Raw genomic sequence first — 21,071 nt, 5'->3', positions numbered from 1 at the left:
GTCTCTGGCTTTAACCTCTGCCAGCTGGGGGACATAGGAGTTTCCCTCTTTAAATCAGGAGATGCTTTTGGTCCTGGGAAACCCAGTGTAGGTCACCTGCTTGAGAGTTGAACTCCAGTGCTTCTTTTTAACCACAGCCATTCAATGATTCTGTGATTCTTCAGCAGTATTTTCTCCTAGTAATTTCCTAATAATTCCATCATCCTGTTTGTCTTCTTAAGTTCAAGAATCAATCTATCTGTAATTACTCTTCACTTTTCTGTGTGTTACAAGCTGACTTTGGAGCAGCTTGTTTTTATATTTTTTTGTTTAGTATTTTTCAACATGTTAGACATTTCATTTCCCTGCTCAGTCACCATCTTCAACACATCTGAAATTCTTCATGGTAAGTGGATTGGCCTTGACTAGTTGATGAAGAATTGAAGAAATATGTGACTACTGAATATTTAATACTTGATATTTTGCCATTTCTTGGCTTAATATGCTTAAACACACAGTATTTTAAAAGTTATACATCCTTCCTATGTTAATCAAATTAACAAATTCCGATTTTCAATACATTTTTCAAACTATGATAATATTCTTTGTGGTTTTTCAATGAAAATTTGATGTATTTCCAAATTTTAAAAATTACATATACATGCTTCTGATCCTATATTAAATTTTATAAAAATGAATTGCCCTTCTGACTGTTTGCTAACAATTATTTTTATAACTTATGAGTGTAGTGTACATTATTGAAAAGAAAATGTACATAGAAAGATATTTTTTAACCATTAATAACAACACTAAAAAATACTAAATGGCCTTCTTTCTCTATACATGTTTAACCAAAGAACAGTTGCATAATTTAACCATAATTAAAAAACAAATCTTGAAGAAAGTATTTTTTTGTTCTTTTTTTTAGAAATAAATATGGAATTTTAAAAAGCCCAGACATCCTTGTACCTGAAAGAAGAAAAATTCTGTTTATCCTCCAGGTACAAAGAGAGAATCATCTGAATCTTAGATGTCTTGGCAATACACACTTGCTCTACCTTTGAATATTAAGAATTAATCACTGCTGGTTTTCTGTTTGTTTGTTGTTGGATTTTTTTCCCTTTCATAGTTGGATAATAGTTCCAAATTGCTAATGAGATCTGCCACTATCTAATTAAAAGCAACACAGTTAAATAAATTCATTCTGGTTTTGATTTCTCTTCCAAGTGCTCAGAAAATTTATTCCCAGCAATAGCAATTAAGAGAAATTCTATGGAATAATAAACTGGGGCAAGTGATGTTTGTTTGTTTGTTCTGATATAGTCATTATTTGAGCAAATTATGAGAGAAAGAGATAAACTAATGAGGTAAACAGCTCTCAGAGTAATTTGGGTAATCCCTAAGCATAGTTTTATTTTATGAAGTAATATTTTTACACAAATTAAAAAAAAAAAATTCTTTCATTTTCCCCCTGTAAAGCAAGAAAATATACAGTCACTGGTGAAAGATTGCTAATGAAGACATGTTCAGCCCAATGCAGTTGTTAAAACTATAATTTTATGGTAATTTTTTGCAAAGTACAAACCATCACCTGGTATTGCCACCTCCATTGTGTGCTTGGTTTGGGAATGTTGTGGGTTTTTGTGCCTGCTCTGTGGCCCAATGCAAATTTTATGTGGTAATCATTTATGGTGAACTTATTGTTCTCTGCCTTCCCTCACCCAATTCAATGAATGAACTGATGAGATGTCTCAGCAAGATACAAGAAAGGCCTTTTTTCCTTAAAACTGCACGATGGATTTACCTGAATAAAACCAAAACTGATATTTGTCTTCTAGGGAGGTAATTGCTTATATACATAGAGAACAAAATTATACAATTTCTAATGAATCATGAGCATCAAAGACTCAACACCAGTGTGTCTATTATCTGCAGAGCTAGGGCTTTATGCTAAGAAGTTAAGGTTTAATGGTTGAATACTTTTTTGGAATCCAGGAAACATGAATTACCAATGCTGAAATTCTCATTGACACTGAAGACCCTAAATGTAATTTAGATCAGTCTAAACGCATAAATCTGGGCTATTCTGATAGGAATCCTTGCAACAGGTATGTCTTAAGAACCCAGACCCCACAAAAAGATGTCACTTTAGATAGATCTTTTTTCTGATTTTCTTTGTGGGTGATTTCTATGACACAGAAAATTTTTGGTGATTTCCAGTCTCTGCAGTATCCTGAGAGTCTAATGCCTGATGAGGAAGAAGTCATGGAATTCAGTACACTAATGCTTAAGGCTCTTTATGGATCAGTCCTTTAGGTGAGGTTGATTGATCTTTCACATATTCTTACTGATAGGAGTACTCCACCACATCATAATCTAATAAATGTTTAGCTGGTATCAGAATATCATGAGGTCTAAATTCAGGATTTCTGAAATATGGACAATAGAGGTTTTTTCCTATAATTTTTTCCTTGCACATATTTTATGCTCTTTGAGGCATGACTTTTGCAGAGTATGGATTTTGTTTTTGTATGTCTGTAACATAAAAGAGTTCCAGTTCTGATATGTAAAGTCTACCTTTGAAAAAACATTTGAATTTAAAATCTGACTTAGACTCTTTCATCTCATTGTATCTTTGGTATTTATTGCAATGACTGAGTGCTAAGTGGTAACTTGAAATTTCTGCATTACACTTGTAATTGAGTTTGTGATTAAAAGATTCTGAAAATATCATCAAACTTACCACACAGACTCTAAGTTATCATTATTAAAAATAGTTATTATACATGGTGTCATTTTGTAGAATAAGCCTTTCAAATGCCACTGCTTGGAAAGGGACACAGATATAATTATAAGTGTGCATGTGTTTGGGTTGTTTGTTCATTTTTTACATTTTTTTTAAAATTATTATTTGTTGCTTGTTTTTTTTTTTTTTTACTAGACTGGAACTTAAATACAAAGAAGCAAAGCACTCAGTTATGCACAGAACTTCAGCATGTCATTTTACTTACTACATTTTTGTCCTTATAAAAAAGGGTTTAAGAGAAAAAAAAAAGGCTTCTGCTATAAATTCTACTTATATTTCAAGGCCTGTAGAAGAAACATGCTGTGTAGAAGAGGTCTCTTCAGAAAACTGGAATAGCCTGAGGTCAAAGCTATCATTGTTAGAAGATCTGGTATGATTCATTGACATTTCAATGAGATAGATATGTATAGAACTATCATTGTCTTTGAGTTTACAAAGACAACAACAACTCATAAAAAAAATCTACACCAAAAGGAATAAAGTTCCCAATTTTTAGAGCAGAAAACAGACTTTGCACATTGTATAAATGTTATTAAAAAAAAACCCAAATAACTCTTTTTTTCTCTCTGGTCTTGGAGATGGGTAGAAGGGAATACTTCTTTTCCCAGACACATTTACCTTCAGGAATTGATAATGGTGATTCAGGTTTGTTCACAGCAACATGCCTTAGTTCATTTGCAGAAAATACTGAGTTCAAATCCTGAAGATATTTATTTTATTTTTATTAAGACTGTGTATTTCTCTGTCTCAGTTTCATTTCAGGTGATTCAGGAAATTGAAAACATGAAAATCTTAAATAAAACTATAATTCTACCTTTACTTATAAAAATCAAAGTTTAATTTTTCTTTAAAACAATGGATATAAGCACAATTTTGCTGATGATTCACAGTTGCAGCATGCTGAACAAAGTGATGGCCAAAACCATTCTTCCATAATTGCAGAAACAAATAGATGTAGCTTATATCCAAAATGTCTATCCTATAGCCTATAACCTAAATGTCTGAAAAGCACATCATTGACTTTCACTGGAACTGAAGCTCCCATAGTCTGATTTTGAAAATCCATGTAATATCTAGTTTTCGTAAGTTTGTAAAAATTATTAATTTTGAAGTAAAATATCAAAACCATTTAGTGGCTGTCAATATTTTGATCTGCTCTTTTTTGAATTGCATCAGTGCTGTTTCTTTTTTTTTCTTTTTTTCTCCAGTCACAAAACACATGCCCTTTCTGAGGACTAGTTATTTCTTCAGTGTTTACAAAATTAAAATCTTGAAGGGCTATTTATTCTGGAAATACCTCTGTATTTGAAAATTTGCCAGGGATGCTTGGTGATCTCTTTGTGTACTTACTCTGAAAGCTCCCATATGCTATGTTTATTTCTTCCTTATAAGCAGATTTCATTTGTGCAAAAAGCTCCTGCATGTGAATGGGACACAATATTTTTTGAATTTTTTAACACTGTAAGATTTTGATAGTCTCTTTAGTGTATGAACTTGAAAAAATCTCTCTAACAGCTGAGTATAAATGTGAAGCTTTTGCCTCCACATAAATGCAATCCTTTTAATTTTGAGATAGCTCTTTGATATATTTTATACAATATTTGCTAACTGATTAATTAAAACTGCTGAGACTGGGTCCCAGCTGTCTTTAGCTAAGGGGTTGTTGTAGATGGCTGCTTCACTGCACAAATTGTTTTTAAGGGAAATGTTTTGTCTGGATTTATTTGTTGTTAGCTGTCATTTAAAGAAAGCAAAAAAATGTTTTGTAACCTAACAAGCAAACTGAGTTTTTTTATGGCTGTTTTTTTTGTTGCTTTGATTTTCCAAAACGAGAATTTAATCAAGACACCAGGCAGGAAAATTCTACAACAGAAATACCTGAAAGTTTTCTTCCGACTTATACCTGGAATATGAGGCTTACTTGGCCTATGAAATATCCTACAGGCTGGCTTTTACTTCCATTGCCTTCTATGTGATGGTCTCTGACTATTTTCCCTCTTAAAACAGATGTGAAGCCCGTGGCAATTACAAGTACCAGCATGTGGTAATCTAAATTGAACTTTTAACCACTAAGAAGCCTGTAAGAGTAAAGCACAGAACTGTAGTGAAGTTACAAAATAGTAAGGAGACAAGAGTGAGAATTCAGAAGCTTAGCTGTGACATTTCTCTCTGGCCCCCAGCACACCAATTGCTGCTCTATAATGTCATCCTGCATTTAGCTTCTTTGTGATTAAGGAATTTTACATTTTTCATATTTATAGGCTGATACTGTAGAACAGATTTGAAGGCTATGGGTTATAGGATGTCAGATCAAATTATGCTATAAGTAACTTGTTTCATAGTGAAAAGTCACAGCCTCAATTGCTAGGTAAGTCTCTAGGTTTTCTTTTTTTTCCTACTCATTGAAAAGAAAGTTGTAATATTGGTCTGAAGTTTGGCATGACAAAAATAGAAATTATCTAAAACAATAATAATAAAAAACTTCATTACTAATAGTTAGTAATCAAATAAATGCTATATACTCTTTAGCAGTTTAGCCTAATTTTCCTATTGTTAAGTGTAGGTGTGCCATCACACTTGTAAATGCCAATTATATCCCTTTATTTACTTTCGTGCAGACTCAATGAAGTAAAGAGAATCTGCCTATTAAATTATGAGGATTTAACTAAAAACGTTAATTTTAAATAAATGCATCAGTTAACTTCTGTAATGCACTTTCGTATATCACAATCAAATTAAAGTGTTTTCCAAATTAAGCTTAGCTGATATGAATACCTGCAATTACTTCAATAGAATAACTGTGATTCCCCAATGATTTGCTATAATAGCTTAATTACCATTCCTATTCACACTGAAATATGTGCAGTATTTTTTTCATTATGAAAAGGTCTATGGTAAAAATAATTTTTGCATACTAACATAGATTGAAACTGGGTTACAACTAAAATAATTCAACATCACTCTCTTACAATTTCATTTTTACTTTTCCATAGGTGACAATGCAAAATATGTGGTTTGATGTTTCCATAAACTTTTACACTAAGGCTTTGTGGTGGTAGAAGGTGAATTAAAAAGTGAGAAGTGGAAGGAAGTAATCTCTCGTGAAAAGTTTGGTTTAATTTCTTTTGACAAATTTTAATGGTCCAATTATATTACACAAAAACTGAAAGTCAGAACAGATGTTTTGACCTGGTTCTGGCCAGGCCAGGGTGAATTTTTTCAGCAGCCTGAGGGAGCATGGTTTGGATGCAGAGGTTATTCTATACCATCTACATCATTGACAAGGACAGGGAAAAGGAACTGTCTTCCCTGGAGGAGTGGTTCTCCTAGTCCAAGAAAACATGGTAAAACAAGCTGTCTGATATTGTCTACTAACCAGGAGTTTGTGGGTTTTTTACCTTCTGTGATTAGTATTTTTCCTGCTACTGTTTGCTTTCTTATCTCACTGTGGTTTCCAGTAAATTGATCTTAACCCATGATCTTTGCTTTTTGTGCCTCCAATTCTCAACTCCATCCCTGTGCAGTGGGAAGGGGGAGGGTAAAACAGGTAAGGGAGAGAAATCATTGTGTGGTTTTGGAGTCTCAGTGGGGGCACTGAATTGTGGGGAATAATTCCTAAGCCCTGATGCAAGTGTATCTCTTCTGTATGTACTCATTTAAAGCACCACAGGTATTTCATATTTCATAGACTTCAGTGAAGTCTATTCCATTTCCTGTTAATAGCTAAAATCCCAAAGATGGAATCTGTTTGGCATCAACAGAAACTTTAGTACTATTACCTGCATGGTATTTGCTCAATCTTTGACTGTACAGCAGTGATCACTATTTCTGTATGAAAATATAGGCTAAGAATTTGTCGTGGTGGATCACAGAGTTCTGATGCCTTCAGTCCACAGCCATGCAACAGATGTCTGAGTTGGGAGATCTCACAGATCCTTCATTCCACTCTTCATGGGACCATAATACCATGTCAGAAGTCAATGTTTTCTTCCCAAAAACTCTACTGAGAGTAGCACTGTTAAATCATTAAAAACAAAAAGACATAATCTCTAACCTCTGGAAGTGGACTGGGTTTCTTATAACTGACTGAAAGTCTCTGTTAATTAAGGATATGCACTTCTTACATCTTCTGATGCTTGTCTTCCTTTTTGGTAACTAAAGAGTAGAAATCATTCAACTTTATGTTATACTGCATTTTCTGGTGAAAACTTTTACTATTTTTAACAAAATCTCTTAATTTCTAACAATTTTAACAAAATTGTGTGGACCATTTCAGTTTGTTCACATAAATAGATTTCAAAGAGCTCTGTACACTCTTCCAGGTTCTTTTGTTTATCAGTTTTTAAAGCATTTTCACTGTAAATTGACTTTATCTTCAAATTACACACACCCCATTGTGTTAAAACTGTTATTCAGTTATCATATTTCGTTTCACAAGTACAGAGGTCTAATTCAAAGAAGCTTCTAACTAAGGACTTGTCTCATTGGACTGGTGTGTCCAGCAGAACATGCACTGAATTCAGATGGGAGCTGCATGTGAAGTGTTTGAAGGCAAGGCCTGGTGATAGACATTCCACCATAAAATATATACTTGGAAGGATGCAAAACCTTTTTTTTTTGTTAGTATCTTGGATGAAAAAATACTTGAGAGAATTTCTGGGACAAATCACTTGAGTGAGAGATTTCAGAGCTTTTGGGTTACATATTGCAACAAAAGAAATTCCTGAAGTTATCTATTTTTAGCATTAAAATGCAGGAAGGATGGTAGTATTCTAAACATCTTGATGCTGCTGTTATGAGTCCAGTGTTCAAAGCAAAGGCAGTCAACTGATAAAAGGTTGTTTGGCTTCCACCATCCTTTCAGATATCTTTTTAATAGGCCTTAGAGATTTTGCAATGCCCATAACACTCTCTATTATTTAGTCATCAAAATAAGCATTGCATTTGAGCTTGTTAGTATCATGGTGATTTCAGAATGATTAAATACTGTATAATTTTCTATGGACTGAACAGATTTTCACACTTGAAGCTTATATTTGGCTCTTCCTTAGGCTTGCAATGAGATGCTGATGCCTAACCACATTTTCCTACACCCCTTGGATATGTAGCCTATCTAATTACTATTTAAAAATTTATTACTAGTACACCTCTTATCCCACCTTTCATTGGGCTGTCACATTTTAAGTTGTTATCAACCGAAATGGCTTCTGAAAGAGACAGCTTTTCCTCTTCCCTATCCTGCACAGCTGGATGATTTTTATCTGCAGGCATGTTAACATGACCACGTGGTGAACAGGATCAGGCAACTAACACAAGTCAAACCTGACATATTTGGAGGATTTCTTTTAGCAGTAGTTAATTCTCAGATTCAGCTCCCTGCCTGGCCACGCAAGCTCTGTGCGGGAAAAAAAACTGGGAAAGTCGCAGACATGTCAGAGGCAAGATGGCAATTTTTAGTAGTAGTGCAAGATGATGATGATGATTGAAGTGCTTGTGATACTGGTATCAGCACAAAGATTCACAGGGTCTGTATTAATATCACTTTCTTTCCTCTTCCACTTTACTGAATAGATGATTAAATCAATTTGTGTTGGAACACAGTGAGCTGCAAAATCAACAGATAGGTAGAGTACGCAGCTGAAAGCAGAGAGGAAGTGTTGGTCTGGGACCACAGCTTTTTAGATATTCCTTCTTTCATCTGAGCAAGCCAAGAGCTCAGATGTGTCTTGTACCTTTCTTATTTTGAGTCTTGGAGGAAAGAGGAAAACTGATACTAGTTATAAAATGAAAAACAAACTTGGTGTCACATATACAATTGAACCTGTAAACTTCATCCAGTGCTGTATAAAAACAGCCATAAACCTTTAAGCTACTCAATAGAGAACAAAACAGTCCCATCTGAACTAAGATTTAAAAGTTTAGTAATTATAACAGATATGATTAGTACAACTCTCTATAAAGAGCACATAACAATCCCTTAAAGAGTTATCTTAAAACTTCAGCGTTTTCATTTCATAGAAAGGCCAGTGTCTTTATTTCAAGCAAAGGTGAATGATGATTTTGTACCTGTAAGTATTATATTGAAATATTGTCTTTCTGTATGACTTTTGACTACATATATTTACAGACACTAGATGCAAACAAGCAAAAAATACATCTCTTAGTGATATTTAGGTTCCAGTGCAGATGTTTTGTCAACTTTGTAAAGAATAAAGGAAGTGATTTATCAGTTCCTTGCTACAGCTTCAACAATTTTGACAGGATGAATTTTTACATACTGTGTCTGTTTAACTTTTACTGGATTCGTACATACAGGTTATATAGAGGATCTTGGTGAAGGGAAACTTCTTCGAGGGTGTCGTTTTTCTGAGAAATGGGTGATAAATTCTAATTACATAAAGCAGAGTAGACTGTAATGTGTAGACTCTGTGATCATAATCACCATCCCAATCATGGGCTTTTGCATATTTGAGATTAAAACTGGTCAGGTTTTAGTGTAAAAAAATACAGTAATTCAGTTTTGAAAATGTCATGTCAAATCATCTCTGGCAATGATTAAACACCATTTTCTTTCTTTATCCAGAAACAGAATTACAATATTTATCCTAGACAGCATCATTTGAAACTCCACTTAAAGAAAAAAATCCCAAAAGCTAGCAACATGTTCAGAAGAGCTAGCTATATTGGGAGAGAAATTAGGAGAAAAATGTGACAGAGAAGGAAAGGTAAAGCTGTATAGGATTATGCATTTATTTTTTATTTTTCTTCTGGTAAGTCTTACATCTCAGGGACTTTGTGCAGTCAGTCTTAGCTGAAGTTAAGGCTTATCCACCAACCTTTTCAGATTGGTGATTTTCAGGTTAAGTGGCCAAAGGTTTAAGAATAATTACCTAAATTGGATCATTTTCTGCTTTACTTTTTGATGTGGGGATCAAGTCATTCACCCTAAAATGAATTTATTTTTTTCCCCTTGCTTCAGTCTGGACTAGTTCTTTGATTTCTACATTGTGGGCACAGAGGAGAATTTTACTGAACAGTGCCTTGACAAGGAGCGAGTACTGAAGTCTAGGGAGGACCAAGGCACTGGTTTCTACAGGGTGAATTCTAATGTTTCCCCAGGCTTCATGACTATTTCCTGGCATCTGGAAAGCTCAGCCCTGGTCACCACTGTCCAAGGGACAAGGTGTTCCAATTCAAATCCATAGAGATTTAAGGGTGCAGGAAGAAAAACCCTCCGAAATTGCTATCTGGTATAGCTAAGTAGATTTGCTATATCAACTTTTGTCAGGCCTTTGACTGTAAAATCATTGCCAAAGCCCTACCAAAGCCTGTAAACAATGAATGAATGACTGAAGTTTTGCAGGACATCCAGGGGCAAGACAGACAGGCAGACACTATCACCTCATTTGGGCATCAGGCTGATGTCTGCAGCAGGTAGGCAGACTGCGCCTTCTTTGCCTTTCCCTTCCCTTAATTTTTTCCCTGCAAAATTTTCTCTGGCTGATCCTGCAAGTCAACAACAGATTAATTAGTGCCTTCATTTTAAGATACACTGTCCTTTTAGAATGGTTTATTGTGAATCAGTTTGCATTTGGATAGTACGTGCTGTGCTGTCTTTTCTTCTCTGGAAAATAGCATGGCTCATCTCTTTCTCTCCCTACAGTTATACTTCTCTCCATGGATGGGCAGTCTTCTGGGAAGGTGTGAGCCCTTAGGGCTCAACATTCATATATTTCATGGGACATTAATTTGTTTCCCTTCCTGAGTACTAGGGAGATGGCAGCAGCTGCCCCAGTCTTTATTAAGTTGTGCTAGGTATTTTGAAGTCCTGTACATGGTGTGGTCCTCCAGACTTCTCTCAGAAATAAAGCAAGGTGCAATAAACCCTCATGGTTTCATGGATGCAGGTTTCTAAACTGTCCCTAGAAGTCCTTGGGCATCAAGTCATTTGCCTGAAGGTATATATCCATCTTTAGCCTCACAGGGTTCAGTAGTGGCTGAAAATTGCAAGTATCCAGACAAGGATAAATGGCTCAAAATAGCAAGAGGTTAATATTCACAGCACACACTGGCAGTCTAGTCACATGGAGACTGATGGTTTTTGAGGGAGATAGAAGCAGACAAATCTCTGTTTGAAGACCTAAATGCTGAAGGAAACCAGATATCTTGAATCTGGTTGTGGATTGAGTGCATAAGTACCCTAATGAGAGTTGAGGAGTTCAGACTGGACAAAGTTGTCTGATGCTGAGGAAGTGGTTCATCCAAACCATAGAAGTCTGGGGTCATGAAGAACAATTTTTTTAGCCCTTGATTAGCACCAGGTTCATATTGAATTAGGAACTTATATCCAACAGTTTGCTACAGAGGGGGGAATTTTCTCACTAGTCAGGTGTTCTTGGAATGCTGAAGAATACGTTTTGGCATCTAGGGAAGGACCTTGAATGCTGCTATTCCTAATTTCAAGCCTTGAAAATGATATTCTTCTCAGGATAGTTGCACAAGATAAGATCCTGTATGTAGGTACAGACATCCCTTGTGCCAAATCTCCTGTCAAGAACAGAGGGAATTCCTGTCAGGAAGGGTAGTGCTCTGCTTTGCAAAAGGGAAGCTCTGTCTCTTGGGGTAGGCTTGGGATACCTCTGTCATGGGTTAGGAGATGGATGTGTGGTAGGACAATTAAGAAATTGTGGGATGCTAGACATCAAGCTCTAGCATGTTTTGGGAAGATAATACTGTGGATGAATAATGAATAATGTGGATTCTAGATGGAGCTCAGATGTAGTTTTAAAAGAAAAAGGAGAAGCTAAGTATTTCAAAAGTAAAAAATAGGGCTTTGGATAAGTCTTGGTTGTGGCCTCAAATTGTCTAATATTTGTTCTGGTTGCCATAGTCATTTTCCATTTATGTGGTCCAGAGTAGTTTTTCTGCAGGAGGCTTTTGATTACACATCAGCAGGAAATAGTGTAACTTTTCTCAAGAGCACAGAGGGAAGAAAAAAAGTGAAAAAATCAGATTTGCCTCAGCAAACTTATATTCTTTTATCTGATTGGGACCTACTAATGTCAAGTATACACTATTTATTTTTGGTAATATAGTTTTTAAAACCTTGTTGTGATATAGAGAACAACCTGTATCAATAGCAAAAAGTTACTTGCTTCAAGCATAAATCATTTTAAGATCATTATTTTTTCTTTACAAACAGTTTTTGCTCTTTTGTGTTGCCTTGAAATGATGGTGTGTTATTTTTAATCAGATCTGCAGTTTCATTTTCCTTTGTTTTGAGAGGATGCAATCAAACATATAATAGACAGTGTCACATTCACATTAATGATGATCTAGCAAATTGAGGCATTTTACTCTGTAGTTCTGTTGTGTTTTGTGGTTGAGCAGTGAAGTCTTATTTGAATTGATAATAATTTCAGAGCTTTCTTCAGGATTTATGTGTTTGCCAGTAATCTTGACTTGATGAATTGATAATCAATGGTTAAAACAAATATTCTGAGCACTAAGATTATTTAAAGCTACTTGTATATCTCTATTCATTTAATTTTATGTACAGTGAACTGATGAGAAAGGTGTGCACAGATCACCAGAAAAAACTATTTTTATGAGAATAAGTAAGAGGAACTGAGAGAGGTGAACATGAATTTAATTTACTGAATAAAAATCTTGGGAGAAAATCTGTTCCTCTGCAGTTATGGTAATGTGAATGGGAGTTATTTACATATATTAGGAGGCCTGTTTTCCCCAGAGATCATACACCTTGTATCAGTTTCTGCTTAAATAGGCATCTTAGAGTAGTTCTTTCTCCTTACACAGATATGGGAAGGCAGAGAGGAAAATTAATTTCAGATGGCTTTAAGCAAATGTTAGAAAGGTTAACATTCACAGACTTCTAAATATCTTTTGGGCAGCTGACATTTTCAAATACTAAGCTTTTTCCTTTAGCTGAATTACAGTGCTGGGCAGAAAGCAATGGATGTGTGAAATGAAATATGCCATTCAAATACTGAAAAGAAGGGGAAAACGGCATGTAACTATTACAGAGAATAAAAGGTAAAATTGAAAGCCTCTGCTACAAGCTGAGTGTTCTGTTTGAGGCATTTCACATGGACTTGATATATATTATGTATGAGAAATGCTTGGAAACTTTTTTCTCTCCTAAAATACCTCCAAAAGTAATCTATTTCCAGATAAAGAAATTGGCTATTCAAATGAGAGAAAGATGTGGTTTAAAATTCCACAAAACCACATTGCAAGATGAACTTGAACAGCAGGCATCGTTACTAACTCGACTAACATGTCTGGGTACCACTTTGGATTCAAGAGGGAGCCAATATGTTAACTTCTTTTGCTTTAGAACTGAATTGCCTGTAGTGTGCATCCCTACAGTATGGAATCTGAGTATGCATTACCAACATGCATTCAAGTGTGTAAGATTCATAAATATTGTTGTTGGAATTTAAAATATATATATATATTTCTCACAGTACAGACACTTGCCCATCCTTGACCTAGTTTAATACAATATGATAAACACTTTCCCAGTAGCAGTGCAGCAAAATATTTTGAATAAATCTATTTGTACCATGATTCCAGTTACCTTTGCAACACAAAACAGGTTTTGCCTAGAGAAATATGACTATCCAAATGTTATCTCCAGTAAGATGGATTTGCTAATCAGATGTTAACATCTTTTCAGCCTCCTAAGAAACTAAAGCCTGTGCTGTGGTGGTATGTTTACCAATGCTCCTGATAACTTCTGTGCTTTTTACCCTTCTTCATTCACATTTAACAAAGGAATAGCTGTCACACAGCAGTGGGGCACTGCAGTGATTTTGACTAAATTATCCGTGTACCAGAAGGGGAGAAAAGGATCTAGTACTACTAGAGGAATGTGCTGCTAGGGGAAACTGAACGGATTTTAAGGAGGATTTTGTGATGAAAGTCTGCTAAATTATGACAAGCAAACGATCAGGGTGTTGGGAGAATCTGTCATTACTGTTGAATAGGGAACTGCCAGAGGAGAACTGAAGAATTCCTGTGGGGTTGTTTTAAGGATAGGATGGAGGTAAGATCTTGTTTTATTTCAATAAAATTAGACAGAGGAAACATATGGGAAGATGGACATATGCCTGTGACAAACCAGTTTTAGCCATCGTTTTATGATTTGTGGGACAATTCAGTAATCTTTAATTCATAAGATAGTTATAATAATAACAGTGGTGATGTCATGGAATCAGAGAGTGACTTGGGTTAAAAGGGACATTAAAGATCATCTAGTTCAACCCCAGTGCCAGTGGACACCTTCCACTAGGTTGCTCAATATTGAAAGCAGTAAACAAAATAAAGGTGAATTTCTCTTCTACATTCATGAATTGGGCTGTAATTATAGGTGTCAAATCTAACACACGGCATTTCATTAGGACCATAACATAAACTCAACTTGGCCTTTTATTTCAGGAATGATTAAACCTCATTTTAAACACCACTGCATAAAAACACAGCCTTTGGGGCAGGTACACATAGCAAGTGCACATGCTGAGTATCTTCTCAGCCATAATTACAAGGCTGCCAAAGTGGCCTTTTTATGTGTTTATTCACTTTGTTCATTAATTTCTTTGCTGAACAGTAAATGCAGTTTTAACAGGACTGAGGAGTGCCATACACATAGGATGTGGTATCACAGTCACAGCCTAAGAGTGCCTGGGTTCTTTGGTTACTGATCCAAAAGAATGGTTCTGGTTCCTGGTGATGGAATCATTAAACTATGGAAAAGAAGATGGTATCTTATTCATAATCCTGTTTTGCTCTCCACATTTTCTCTATGAGCTGCACCTTCTGCCAATGGATATCTCCATGTTTAGTATCAAAGACACGTCATTATTATTGTGAGCAATGTAGGAGCCCTGTTACCCAAGCCAGCATTGATTCTGCTGGAGGCATAGAGACCTTTGCTGACTTTGACTTTGTATGTATTTTCCAGAGCTCGATTCCCATTAAAATCAGATAAACACACTGAGAAGAATTTTGTTTTCTATAAATTTAAAAATGCTTCCAATTATTTTTTATATGAACCTGTTTAAACTTAAGATTATGAGACCAGACACAACTTCTTTCCTTCCTTGTTACATGTATCAAAATGAAAGATGAATCATGGTGCCTATAGATGTGAGTAAAATACAATTAATAGTTATCAAGGCTTAATTAATTCATATATCCCTTCTTTTTATGGTTAATTGTGATTCAGCATTTGTCTGTTGACTACTTAGAGATTAAAACATCCAGGTTTTGGCTGTGATTTGACAGTATGTCAGTTAGTATTTCCTCTTCACACTTTCTTTTCAACACTGCTAACTGAAAGGACAAGATCTGATAAATATATATTTAAAAAAATAAATTAATTTCACATACAAGGTGAAGAATACTGTCTGTATAAAACCTGAGAAATACTTTAAACCCCATATCTTCTAAGTTATCTAAATACATAACTCATACCACTAGATTTAAACATACACTTAAATATTTTGTTGAATTATGCTCTAAATATAACTGAACATATGTCTAGTTCTTGGGAGCAGGAGCATTAAAGAGTGACAGCAGGCTAGACTTAGAAATTGCATGCTGTCAGAACAGCATAGCTCAATGAAAACAATATACAAGTAACACCAAAGCAGGGTTGTGTGACAAAAGCCTCTGTGGATGTTGTTGGGGACTGAAAAGAAGTCAGTCAAAATACTGCGGTCCTATGCCAAATATAGACCTACTAGAGCTGAACTATTTAATAATAAAATGACCAAGATGAAAGTTGTTATCAATAATATACACTTTAGTGAAATTAACCAAAGTTAATTTTCAACATCAAAATTTCTTATTTTGTACTGCAATAAAAAGAAATCCTTTCATGGGATTTCCCTGTTCACCTTCCTGTTTGTGCTCTGCTCATCTCAGAGAAGTCTGGAACCTCAGTCTACATTCTACCTAAGCACTGTAATCACCAGCTCATTAGCTATCACAGGGTTTAAGTTCTACAGTGAAATCTGAATAACTTACTTGTTTTAATTATTTTAGTAGTGATTTTGTCCCAGTAGCTAAGGTTTTTAATGAGTTTGGCCTTAAGTCTTACATATGGGTTATAAAATTCAAGGATATGAATGTGCTTGTGGGAGGGGGCTCTAACTTGGAGCATGGTGTCTGCAGTATAAGGGCAAGGAATGGTCAACTTTTCTTTCACTCCAAAAGTCGCATGTTTTTATTTTTTTAATTTTCCTGTCCCTTTTCCTTTTGCAGATCTACTTGTCTGCTTGGATTTCCTAACTGCAGGGGTCTTACTGCTTTAAAGTCCTCTGCATTCACACCTGTACTTTGTCAGACCTATTCTACTCATCTGTATTACTTGGAAAAGTATCAGGAGACATGGGTCTGGGCTTTTCCATACTCATTTCTAAAATTCCTTCTGAGATCAGTGAGAATTGATGTGGAATAAGCAGCATTGGAGAGGAATTACTTTAGCTCTGCACTTGCTTTAAAGTTCTTTCAAAGTTGCTGTAACTATGCTGAGATTATGGAAATTGGATCCATGATCTCTTACGTTGAAAAGAATGCACTGTCACTGCATATATGAGATCAGTTAGTGATTGTAAAGTATATCCTGCAGAGTTTTAGGACCAGAATTACTAGTTTTTACACTTTGGGTTCAGCATATATCTGTCTTGTTCAGCCTTTCATAAGGCTTTTTTTCCTGTGCCATAACCACTAAATGTGCTTATAGCTTAGCAAGATACTATAAATTTTAAAATCTTTCCCTGCATTTTACTGCTACCTTTGCCAATGGCATTGCAAGAATGCTGAAATTTTATGAGGCTAAGGGAACAAGAGTTCTCTTTGGGATAAGTTTTTATTTCTTGAAATATATAATGTAGCAAATTAACAAATTCTTGTCTGACAAGAATTCTCTGTATGAGGTTGGTAAGGAATTGGCATACAGTGAATGTACTCTTTTATTTAATTTTGAGATACTAGAATGAGCCCAAAGAAGGGCCATGAGGATAGTGAAGGCATTGAGGGGAAGCCCAATGAGGAATGGATGAGGTCACTTGGTCTGTTCAGCCTGGAAGAGACTGAAGGGAGGCCTTAGTCTCCAACTTCCTTGTGAGGAAAGAGGAGGGACAGGTACCAACTTCACTCTTGTGACCAGTGAAAGGATTCAAGAAAATGGCATCAATCTTAGTGAGAGGAGGTTTAGGCTGGATATCAGGAAAAGGTTCTTCACCAGAGGGCACTGGAACAGGCTCTCCAGGGAAGTGGTCACAGCACCAGCCTGACAGAGTTCAAGAATAGTTTGGACAATGCTCTCAGGCACATGGTGTGACTTTTGGGGTGTCCTGTGCAGGGCCAGGATTGGCCTTGATAATCCTAATGTATCCCCTCCAAATCAGCATATTCTATGATTCTATCACGCTGTGATTCTATGATAATTTTTCTTTCCATTTTAATTTGTATTTTTACACTTTGTCATTAAAAATTGCTCTCATGCTTATAGGTGGGTTGTGAATGGCACTGATTACTGGGATATAATATTAAGATCATAATGTAATATATAATGTGGGGATGCCTGGAATGTCTTGATGTCTTAGACACTTCAAACTGACACAAAATATATATTCCCAGAATGCTCTGTGTAAGAGGAAAAAAGAAGAGAATATTTTAATTGCCTGAATGGGAATGTTAAAGTTTTTGCTTTAGAACATGTATTGTTAGGTAGCTATACAAACTCCCATTCAAATCATAAATCATAAATAATGTTAAAGGCAATTTGTATTTTGATCTAATTTCTAATAAGCTAGAGAACCTTCTTATTCTGGTTGTGATGTAATATGCTGACTTCATTTTACAGCTGGCAGATCCATGATTTTTCAAGTTATAACAGAAAGATATTTTTATGCATTCAGATTTAATTAGAAGGTCTATTTTAACTATTGACAAAGAAATTGTCCTTGCCTTAAAGCTGTAGGGAAATACATGGTCACATATTTTGACTGACTGTCCCTCGTACAAAAAACCCTCTTAAAATTTCAGAATTCTGTAAGCACTTCTGGGTTTTATCTTAGAGTTTAAATTGTTCTGGTGTATGCAAGTGCAAGTACTCTCTTTAGTTACTCACCTTCACAGTATTATGATTTTTATTTTTTCTGTGAGCTTGTCCATGTTTGACACCAGGCTTATGTGTTTAGTGATTATATGTGACAGCAATTCACTAATTTTTCTTTGGGTGTTTGAGCACTGCTCATAGTTGGAATTTCTGCCTTTATTGGTTTCCAGTAGGTGGCATCAATGCCTAATAAAGCTCTGTGAACCTTTTCTAGTCGGAGTGGTTTTGTATTTCATTCAAGACAAAATGTTACTTCAGTACCAACCCAAATCACTAATTTAAAAAAAAAATCAAGCATTTTACTTGAATTGTGACTTCTCAATTTTTATTTCTCTTCCTTCTAAATTCCAGCAGTTTTTTGAATAACAAAATTCTTTGAGGAAAACCTTGTAATCCATCTGGAGTTTTAAAACCAGATCTGCCCATTCTCAAATAATAGTCCTGCTTTCACTTCACCATTTCTAGATGTTTCACTGCTATTTAACACTAAATTTAATGGAAAAATTAAAGCAAACAACGGAGCTAAACATTTGTAATTTCAAATTCAAAATTAGAGGTATGGAAGGAATAAACTACACTAGTTCATTAGATTGGCTAGAGATTTTGATTACTTCTTCTTTGGTCCAGATGAACTTTTAATCAATAATATAGTCACAGTTGTAACCCACTACCATCACAGGCATGTTGCTAGTGTATGGTGCACACATATTCTCTGGACACTTCCACTTCTTTCCCCTGATGTCTGTGATGTTGGGTTGCTGATTCCACAGATGATCAATCTAATACAACTAAGCTTTCCCTTGTTTTTTGAAATGTCTGTTAGTCATTGATACCAGAAGATATGTATAGAAATGATAGATGCCAGTCCCTCTATGAAATTTTTCTGGAATTCACTAATGGTTTTAGAAAATTTTAGGGGTTTTCTGGCAGGCAATGAAACAACAGAATCTCATTTTTTTTCTTCCAGGACAAAAAAATTTCAAGCTCTTCAGTCCTTGGGAGAAAATCGGCATTTGCAATGAGAAAAAACACTTGCAAACTAATAGTTTCAGTATTCTGGATTGGACAGGTCCTGATTCTCAGGAACAGTATCCTGATTAAATCATGAAATTCTAGGAAATGAAAAAAACATATGGAACCACTGATTTAGAAATCTTTTAAAAAAGCTAATGCTTAGGCCACCCTACAAACTTCCTAGTGCAGGTAAACCTTGAAATGTTATTACAGGAAACAGACCCATATGATTCCACTGCCCGTGTGGAGAGGCTCACCTTAGCTGCAGGCTATATCCCTTAGATAATAGAGATATCAGTGATTAACAATTGCCTCTGTGGAGTTCTTAAACCTAAATCCCTAACACTTAACAATCTCAGAGTAATAAGTGACTGTCTGGAGGTGCTGACCTCTGGCTGTGGGATTACTTACCTTCCCAGACATGATTACAGCTATCAGTAACAGGGATGTGGCAGGAAGTTAAATGGATGGATAGGGTATCCAGTTTGAAGGAACGGTAGGAAAAGGTGGTGACAGGGTGTTATACTCCTAGTTGGGGACTGCAAAATGGAGGTTTGTTTAGGTTCATAGTGCAGTTAGAGAGTGCAGGGCATGAATACTATGGTTTCCTTACATGTGGGAAACGGAACTGGTCTAGGACTCATGTGCTCTGAATTTCCCAGCACCATGAGCTGTGAGCACCAGGGTTACACAGGAAGACTGTAGTTTTTACTGTAGGCTTGTAATATACAGAAAAACTTGGAAGCATGCATTAGAATTATTTAATTTAGCAAGCCTTGTTTTTATCGCTTTTCTGATTGTTTCATGGTTTGGCATCTGAAATTTTTGACATGCTGATGTTTAATCCTTGCAGTTTTCAGTTTTGCTAACAAAGCAGAACAAGCCAAATGATTGTAAAAACTGCTGGTTACTTTATAAATGCCATTCTGAGCCAAAATGTTTCAACTGTTACTCATGAAATAAGAGGAATTTCTCAAAAACTGATAATAATAGCCCTATCTATTTCATGTCCTGAATCCAGACTAATGCAGCAAACATGTCATGGAGAGTTAGATTTGGAACACAACATGAAGTAAATGCTTCAAAGAGTGTTATTACTCCTACATGCATATTCCCATATACAGTGTACTGTGAAGCTACCTTGTACACTATGAGCACTTAGGAGATAAAATACTGATAAATAATGAAAATCCATCCTCAGTCTTGAGTGTAATTAGGAATAGGGATGACACTGGTCAGAGACAAGGTAAAATAAGGATGTAGAAAGGAAAAAGAAAATGAACACCAGATATTGAACTATAAATGTAATGCAGTAGCTAGCAGAAGAGACATAGTAATTCTGTCTAGTGCTCTTATGTGACAGTGATTTCATCTGAAAATCAGTCAAATGGGAAAATGTAAAGTGAATATGGTAATGCAGAGATTGATTACATTGTTCAGAGCAAAAATAGGTGAGAGAACCTCACTGAATAATCTGCTGGCTTTTTCTCCTCCCTTTCCTCTAGCTGAAATGGAGTTTGATTTTCATTTTGTATTCTATATTTTATTTTTATTTTTAAGTTTTGTTCAAGGGAAGCAGTAAGAAACCCTTTTTCATTCAGAAGCTCAGAAGCTGTGATCCTGCTGGGGAAAGGTTCCAAAGCTCAGCTTCTGCTCCCTTGGAGCACTGGCTGATTGATTGCTCAAAGTATCTGTATAATGGTGTTAGTCTTCTGGTAGTACAGCAGACTAAATCAATTAAAATTCACAGGAGTGCTATCTGTTGCACAAGGCAGTTTTATACTTAAAGTGAATTAACAGACCAGATCTGCTCCTCCATGTCTTTGAAGGTACTGGTAGTAAAATAATAATATTTCAGAAAGAAAAAGCTACTTTATTTGATACAGTAAATGTTATAGTGGATCTAAATATCTAAAATATTAGATAGTGGATCATTTGAGATTTCTTAAGAATTAGACTTAGTGATCTTCTAATAGTGATCAACATGATTATATGAACCTTGCTATTGAACTATACTTCACAGTATTGAAGAACCCCAAGGATCAAGTAGAATCAGAGACATATTGTCAGAAGTTTGGTTTTTTGATCATAGGGATTATTTGAAGCTTAAAATAAGATGTA

General features: G+C 35.5%; 1 protein-coding gene and 1 long non-coding RNA gene across 7 annotated transcripts in view; both read left to right on the top strand.

Moving 5' to 3' along the window:
- The window catches only part of GPC5 (glypican 5), a 584,277-nt gene that overhangs the window by 257,319 nt on the left and 305,887 nt on the right, over positions 1 to 21,071 (top strand). The gene's annotated exons all lie outside the window — the stretch shown is intronic.
- LOC147654112 (uncharacterized) lies at positions 117 to 6,838 on the top strand. The gene is made up of 5 exons (XR_015284483.1): positions 117 to 385; positions 908 to 980; positions 1,975 to 2,087; positions 2,200 to 2,295; positions 5,047 to 6,838. It is a non-coding gene; the product is annotated as an uncharacterized LOC147654112 (long non-coding RNA).

The sequence above is a fragment of the Cyanistes caeruleus genome, chromosome 3, assembly GCF_971803275.1.
Source record: "Cyanistes caeruleus chromosome 3, bCyaCae1.hap1.1, whole genome shotgun sequence".
In the NCBI taxonomy this organism is placed as follows: domain Eukaryota; kingdom Metazoa; phylum Chordata; class Aves; order Passeriformes; family Paridae; genus Cyanistes; species Cyanistes caeruleus.
The sequence above is the reverse complement of the archived record's forward strand: the minus strand, read 5'-3'. Positions and strand labels throughout refer to the sequence as shown.